This window comes from Galeopterus variegatus, unplaced genomic scaffold, assembly GCF_000696425.1.
Source record: "Galeopterus variegatus unplaced genomic scaffold, G_variegatus-3.0.2 Scaffold14889, whole genome shotgun sequence".
NCBI classification, from domain to species: Eukaryota; Metazoa; Chordata; class Mammalia; order Dermoptera; family Cynocephalidae; genus Galeopterus; species Galeopterus variegatus.
In genome coordinates, this window is record NW_007741000.1 from 19,014 (window position 1) to 27,352 (window position 8,339).

Consider the following 8,339-nt stretch of genomic DNA (forward strand, 5'->3'; position numbering starts at 1 on the left):
CCTGGAGCAGCTGCTGCCCTCAGTGGGCCGGGACCCGAGCCGGGCAGGTCGGGGTGGGGCCGAGCTGGTGGCAGGTGAGCCGGCGTCTGGTCTCCAGGCCCTCTGGGAGCTGGTGGCAGGGAGGAGCAGCAGGCAGGGCACTGGGCCTGCCTCTGAGAGGGCGGGTAGAAGATGTCTGGATGAAGAAGCCTTCAGGGTGGGGGAGCCAGTCCGGCCTGAGCCAGGGCCCTGGGGAAGTGGGGGAGGGGGCTGGGCGGGGCCCCAGATCCTTATCAGCCTAATAAGCTCCTTCCTCCTGCCTGCCCCTGTTGTCTGCAGTGCTGGGCACCCCTGCTAAGCAGGACCATGGGCAGTGGGTGACCTGCGTTTGTCTGGGGCCCCAGTGGGTGGGGGTAGCGGCACTAACCTGTTGTCCAGCTGGCCTGCTGCCTGGCCATTGCTCTTTGGGAAATGGGGCAGGCAGTGGCTGCAGTGAAAAGGCCGGCCCATTCTTCTGCCCCAGGACCCAGAGTCCATGACAGGAAGGGTGGTGGGTGCTGAAGCTATGGACCACATGGGCACAGAGAGGCCCTCGAGACTCTACAGGGAGAGATGATCAGGCACAGGAGAAGGGGTGTCTGTTGCTTCCTGCAGGGCTAGGATCAGCTGAGGAGGGACTGGGGTTGAATACAGACTTAGGAGACAGTTGGAGTGAAACTTGGGGCATGAGAATTAAGCTAAGGAATGGATTAATAATTTGTGGCATAATCAGAACATAGAATTCTACCCAGGAATAACACAAATAACGAGAAAATGAACAGCAGTGTGGATGAATTTCCGAAAGATGATATTGATGAAAGCAGCAAGACATTAGAGAGGACATGCTCTATTATTCCATTGATAGGAACTTCCAGAACCAGCGAACTCAGCAACTCTCATGCGAGTCAGACTAGTGGGCACCTCTGCAGTGGGGGAGCCGTGTCACAGCAGGAAATGTTCTATACCTTGATCTGGGAGGTTTATAGGGCACTTTATGCATTTTATTATATCTTTGTTTTCCCTCAATTTAATAAAGTACACACCCTCACCTGGAAAAAAAGAAAAAGAAAAAGTATGAGGCTAGGAAGAAGGGCTGGAATCAGGGCCGGGCGCCAGTGGGACTGGGCTTGTTGGGAACTGGGGCATTCCTTCCCTGCCTGCGTCCCTTCCTTCTTTCCTTCCGCAGATGATTACTAAGCATGATGCACAGTGTCCCAGGCACTGTTCTAGGCACCGTAGATGCAAAGATGAAATAAAACATACACGGAGCTTACTGAATAGCTGGAAGAGAAGGACAGGAAACAGTAAACAATAATTTATTCACTGTATTTTGGATATTAAGGGCTCTGAAGAAAATAAACCTGGGGTGGGCTGGGGTGGGCCAGGGTGGGATCGGGGACTAGCTTCTGACAGGATCACAGAAGTCAGCGCAATAAGGGCTGGGATGGGTCAGTCTCTGGGACAGGAAGGAGAGGTGACAGGACTAATACGAGGAGCAATGACCAGAGAGGGTCAGAGTTATACTCTCTGCAGATGACGTTTGGAACCCAGAGAGAGTGAAGAGTCACATTCCTGTCTCCTTTTTCTGAACCTGCCCTCTTCCCTTCCGCCTGCCAGGGGCAGCTCCTGCCAACCAGGAAGCGTCAGCCCCAGTTTCCTCTCTGGTGGCACCCTTCTGTCACTATCGAGGGAAGGTCACACAGTGCCTGGGCCAAGTTAGGGTTAAAGGGAGTTGGGATTCTGAGATGGAGAGAAGATGCAGTAGGTTTGGGATTGGATGAGGAAAGGGGATGAGACTGCAGTTCAGGTTTAATTTAGGGATAGGGATGTGGTTGGAGTTAGGGATGAAAATGATCTTTTCAAGACCCAAATCTGCTCACATCACCCCCTAGGCCCCACCCCCACCCCCAATCAAGCCTGGCAGTGGCTTCTCCTTGCCTTAGGGACAATGACATCGTCCCTCCACATGACCCCATGACCTGCCTCTTTGGCTTTGTCCCCCATCGTGTTCCCCTTTGCTGTCTTCTGTCGGGACTATGTGCCTTTCATTCATTCATCAGCAGACACTAACTGAGCCCCTACTTTGCACCCAGCCCTGTGTCAGGCCCTGAGAGGACAGTGTAGCCAAAGCAAAGCCCTGCTCTCACAGCGCTTACATTCCAGTGAAGGAAATTGACAATATTACCTAGCAACCAAATAAATTAAACAGTATGGTAAATAGTGATTAATGCTGAAGAGAAAAAATAAAGCAGGGAGGGATAATATAAAGTATAGGGAGCAAATGTTAGACATAGAGTGGCCAGGAAAGAGCTCCTTGGGAAGGGGACTTTTGCATAAAGACTTGAAAGAAGTGAGGTCAAGCTCCTTCCCACCCCAGGGCCTTTGCACATGCTGTTCCCTCTCTACGTCTTGGACCTGGTTGGTGCTTCCTCTTCTCTCTGAGCTTAGCTCAATAATTGCTTTTTCGAGGAAGGCCAAATTTAACTCTTAATAGCTCTCACAGCACTGTAGCTTCTAACATCTTTGATTGGTGTCCATTTTCCCTAGTCAGTTAAACAGTCCACTATTTGGTTTGGTTTTCTCCTCATCTCCTAGCATAGTACCTGGTACCTGAGAGACTCTCAGAACATGAATCTTAACAGTTGGATGGGTTAGTAATGAGGGTTGGAAGGGTTAGGGATAAGAAGAAGGTCGGGGTTGGGGACTGAACCACCCATGGGTTTGGAATTAGGATGAAGATTCAGAGAGGAGAGCTCGGTTGGGTTAAGGGTAAGGGAAGGGCAGGAAGTGATGGGGGATGGGGTTGGGGAGGGGAGAAGGCTCAGGATGAGGGTCATGGCTGAGCTCTGGCTGACTGGCAGGAATGTCTCATCACCTGGGCACAATACTGTCCCAGGCTGAGGATAGGAGCTGTCAGGCCGGTCAAGCCCGCCTTCCTGGGCTCTGCTCAGTCACTCCAATGACTCTTGGGGCACACTGGGAGCCTCAAGATGCAAATTTGCAATCTTAGGATGCAAATTCCATACAGCTCTCCCAGCCTCCTGCTTCCTATATGCTCTTCCCCTTCCCTGGAGACTGTGCCCCCAGGGGGCTGCTAAGGCTTGGCAGGGAGCCAGGCATTGGCTTGGGCAAATTGAGGCTCAGGGTCTTGGAAAACTGCACTGCCAGGCCCCTCTGGGATGCAGAGTCCTGGGGCATATTGGGTGAGAGGCCCACACTTAACCTTTCTAATCCAGTGGTAAGATCCTTCTGTGTGGAGGCGAGGAGCAGGCAAGGGCACATAAGTGGCCTGGAGGACAGGGTAGGTAGGAGAGGGCTTTGGGGAAACAGAGAAGGGGACTGAAGTGTAGAAGAGGATGGGTATGACCACAGCGGCGAGATCTACCTCCATCCCCCAAAAGCTGCTTCTGCAAGTCACAACCCACTATCCTTAGAGCTCCCCCCAGCCAATCCCTCTCCCAGAAAAGCAGGAGTGGCAGCTCTGGGTTTGACAAGGGCTTAAGTCTGGAGTGGGAATTACGTTCCCAAGGGAAATAGTGATGGAGGTGGGGATACTGGGGATGTGAATGTGGCTGGGGCCATGGAAGGGATTAACATGAGGATGTAAATGGGGCACTCCCCAGTTACGACCAAAACGTGGACACATGACTCTTGGTAGGTGCTCATTGGGCTGAAGAACAGGTTCTCCTGGACCAGGGGTGGGACCCTGAGAGCAGGAGAGGATCCTGGGAAGGATGCACGCTTGCTGGGGTGGCTCATGACAGGCCACCCACGCAGGAAGCCAGGTCCACACTGCTAGGCACCCCTGCCCCCACCGCCTTGCCCCACCCCAAGCCCTGCAAAGCAGGGAGCAACTCCTGGGGCCGCATTCCCTTAGAACACAGAGAAAAAAAACCAAATTGGGTTACTCCCCTGCTTAAAATTCACCAGAGCTTAAACCAGTGCTGTCTTTAGAATCAAATCGAAGGACCTCCCCAGACTGACAGGACCGTGCATGACCTGACACCTTTTCCAGCCGCTCTGGCCTTCTCTTTTCCTTGAACATGTGCCCTTCGGGACCCTTGCACTTGCCCCATCCTTGGTCTGTAACTTCTTTCCTTTCCCCAAGCTGTTTCAAGAGTGTTTTGCTCCTGTCATCCAGGTCTCAACTCAAGTGTCACCTCCTCAGACCTGAGCACCGTACCTAATGTTGTCCCCACCCCCACCTCCAGCCTACTTGCTCACCCCTGGTTGTATCTCCCGACTGCACTCACCACCGCCTGAAAGGATTATCTGTTTATGTGTTTATTGTCGTCTCTCCACCACCTGTGAGCCGGTGGAAGCAGGGGTTGTGCCTGGGGGGTTCATAGCCACTTCCCCGAAGTCGACAAAAAATTTTTTTATTGAAACATATTGCTTGTACATGTTTATGGGGTACAGAGTTGTATCTCAATATGTGTATACACTGTGTGATGATCCATTCAGGGCCATCAGCATATTCATCCTTGCAAAACCCAATCATTTCTTTGTGACGTGCACATTTGAGCTCCTCTCTTCTAGTCATTCGGTAACATGCAGTAAATCATTGTTAATTATAGATTCCTGAGTTGACTGTACTCCAGTAGGACTAATTTTTCCTATCTGGCTGTAATTGCGTGTCCATTAACCAGTCCTGAGGCAAGCAGATCCTAGAACGTCAACGCTGGAAGGGACTTTCCACGTCTTCTCATGCCACCCATTTATCTGACAGGTTTGGGCCACCGAGGAGGAGGGACTTGCTCAAGCCAGTTGGGGAAAGAGGGCCATACCAGTCAGCCTTTCCGACTGACCAAAAACCATGGAGGGGTCCAGAGTACAAGCTGCAGAAAGACCCCTGGCAGGGCTCCCGCAACTCGTCATGATCCCCTTCCCCGTGTCTTGTCCCACAGCTGTCCAGAGTCAGAGCAGAAGTCCTCTGTGCAGCCAAGTATGTCTCCCCAATAAATCCCTCTCCAAGCTGGCTTTCTGGGAAAACAGATTCCAGTGATCCACCCTGGTCCCTCCCTCTCTGGTTCAGGGGCATTTTTAAGATGGGCTTGCCTTCAGTGCTACGTCTGTGCAAGCCAATGAGTGTTCATGCTCTTGGGGACACACCACCCTGCCCTGCCCTGATCGCTGCTAGTTCCAAGTCAAGACCAGGGTTGAAGGGGCCCACCCCTCCAGCCTCGGCCACTGCCCTGCTGGCCACAAGAGGGCACTTCTGGGTATTTCTTACTCCTTTGATTTTGTTCTAAGGTGAACAAAATCTGATGATTTGTGCTAAATTCTTAGGTTGGGATCTGCAGGTGAGATTCCCCAAACACACCTCTTTGTGCACAACGGTGTGGGAATCCTCTTCTCCCAGGATCACAGACCCAGGAAGTGAAAATCCAACAGCCAAAGCCAGTCTCCCCCCTGCCCCCTTTCACACACAAGCACGCTCATGAGCAAGCATGTGCACACACTGCAGCAAAGCCTGAAGGGGTTGGTTGAACAGGGAGAAGATTCTTGGGCTGGAAGGGGATGGGGAAACACAGTGTGTTTTCCCAGGTCTGTGGGACAGTGGCTGCTCCAAAATTTCCACATAGCAGGCACTCTGGGTTGGCAATTTAGTTAGGCAGGAAATGTGGTTACACCTAGAGCTTTGCTTTTTTTTTTCTTTTTTAAAAAAATGACCGGTAAGGGGATCTTAACCCTTGACTTGGTGTTGTCAGCACCACGCTCAGCCAGTGAGCGAACCGGCCATCCCTATATAGGGATCCGAACCTGTGGCCTTGGTGTCATCAGCACTGCACTCTCCCAAGTGAGCCACGGGCCAGCCCTACACCTAGAGCTTTCCATGGAGCTGTGCTGGTACCACAAGCATTTTTTGTTTTTTTTGATGCCGGCAGCCCAGGCTAAGGCAGCTGGCAGATCCCCACTGACTGGAGGAGCAGACGTTGTTGATGGTCTACAGTGGGGCCGAGAGATTTTGCAGCCCAGCAAAGCCCTTGTCTATGAGGCTCTGAGGCAGTGGAGGTGGGGAGGGGAGTGGGGGGTGATGGGTGGGGGGAGGTCACTGGTTATTCTGACACTGTAGTGTGAAGCCATCTGATTCACCTGCCACCAGCACCATAGATGGAGGAACAGTTACCCTGTCATTGTTCAAAGATACTGTGACTCTGGATAGAGAGAGGCCCTGACCAGTGTTTGGTCAGGCACAGAATTTGACTCCGGTAGCAGAAGAGGTAAGGTGGGCTGGATCTGAGGTCTAAAGAAGCAGGAAACCGGGAAGGTGTTGGGTGGCTGTGGAGAGAGAAGACATGGGTGCCTGAATGAGGGCTGCACAAACCTCTATTTGTAAGGGCTGTGGGGTGGAAAGGGAGAAAATCACACTCCCCAGCTTACCAGCCATTTCAGTCAACATAGGCTAGCTTTTGCCACAATAACAAAGAATTCCAACATTTCAATGGCTCACATGGCAAAAGTTTATTTCTCACTCAGTTCTACGTCCAACTCAGGCAGCAGCAGCCTCTGCTCTGATCCCTCAGCACGTGCTTCCAGAATCGGGAGAAGAGAGAACTCCGGAGGGTCTTCACACCAGCCTGGAGATGACCCACATCATTTCTCCTCCTGACATGGTCACAGTGCATCTTGTGACTCTGCCCATCCAAAGAGGGCCAGAGGCTGAGTCTTCCAGAAGAACTGGATTTCACTGGCAACACTGACAACTACCACGCCCAGAAGCTGGATTATGAGGCTTTGCAAAATACCCACATTTTTCCTATCTGTCCCTTAAGTCAAATATTCCTTCACCTCCTGATGACATGCTTGGAGGTGAAGGCAGGAATACATGGCGTGGCTAGGTGGCGAGATGAGCCGGGAGACTTCCTGTCTGCAGAACAGCTGATCCATGGATTCATGGTGGCTCCCACTTTCTGCAATTCCCTGGCACCCTCCACCCCACCTCACCTCCCCACACACACACCAAAACATTAAAATGAAGTGGGAGCCAAATACGTTGGTTTTTATTGAACTCGCTGGGCTCCAGGACAAAAAGAAAAAAATGGGGTGAAAGTGGGTAGGATGAGAGCTGGAGAGAGATCCCCACATACACGTCCAGGCCAGGGAGCCTACCCCTGAGAACTGCAGCTAGAGGTCTAGGTGAACCGGCTCTGACTCTTCTGCTCCCCTTACAGATGCCAGGGGCAAAGGGGACCACACATCAGATCCAGGCACACATCCCTTCTTTCCACACTCTTCCAGAGAAGGCAACTGGGTTGGTTGGTACTAGGGAAGGGGAAACAAAAAGGCACAGGTAGGAGAAAAAGTTTGGGAGGGAGAGCTCAGAAACCCAAGCTGGGCATCCCAATGAGAGGAGGTAGATTCCCACAAGAGGCTGGAACTGGAGGCTGCCCAGAGTAGGGCAAGGGGGAAGGGGCTCCTTCCTTTCAGAGGGGCCTATTGTGCATTTGACTTTGGTCAGCGGCTTCTGTCCCTGGATGCTGCAGTCGGTACAGGCCCCTCACAGCCCAGAGACCAGTTCATAAGATGCTAAAACCGTCTTAGCTAGAGAAGGTCCACACTGCAGAGGAGAAGGGTGGGGCTGACTGAGAACAGGGAGGCTGGAAGGGTCTGGAGGACCCCGAGAAGCTGGCCCTGCTCATGGTTTGATCTTTCTTTTTCTTGTGATGGTTTGAGGAGGGGGCTAGATGGAGACGCTGTTCTCAATGAGGGGAGGGTCTAGGTAGGTGTAGGGCAGTGCCAGGCCCTGGTTTCGCTCCTGGATGTCCCTGGAGATCTGCGCCAGGCGGCTCTGGAAGGTGGCGATGCTCCTCCGCGGGGCCTCGTCGGTGAAGTGCTCGTCCGGGTAGGTGCCCAGGGGCCTCTGGGAGAAAATTGGGGGAGAGGTCAGGATGACATTCAGGATGGCACGGAGAATAAATGAAAGTCCACATGTGCCAGCAAATACAGTCTAGGTGGCTTCTAAAGGTAAGACCCAGTGACAGCCATTGGAAACACAAACCCTTCAAGCCACAACCTCAAACCACCACTCCATGCAGCCTGATAGACAGCAGCACCCCCAACACCCAAAGCCCACACAGTGCAGGGGACAGAATGAGACCTAAGAGCCAGGCAATTTAAATTCAGTGCTCCCTCTTCTGGTAACCCTTTGCGTGTTATTCTGACTCAGTTCCTACATCTGAAAGTGGATGGGTTGAACTAGAAAACCTGTAAAGGTCCCTTCCATTGCTTGATCCACTGTTGTCTGAACCAAAAGAACACAGCCACATTCATCACACAACTGAGATCAACATAAACACACTCCAGCAAATATTTATCCA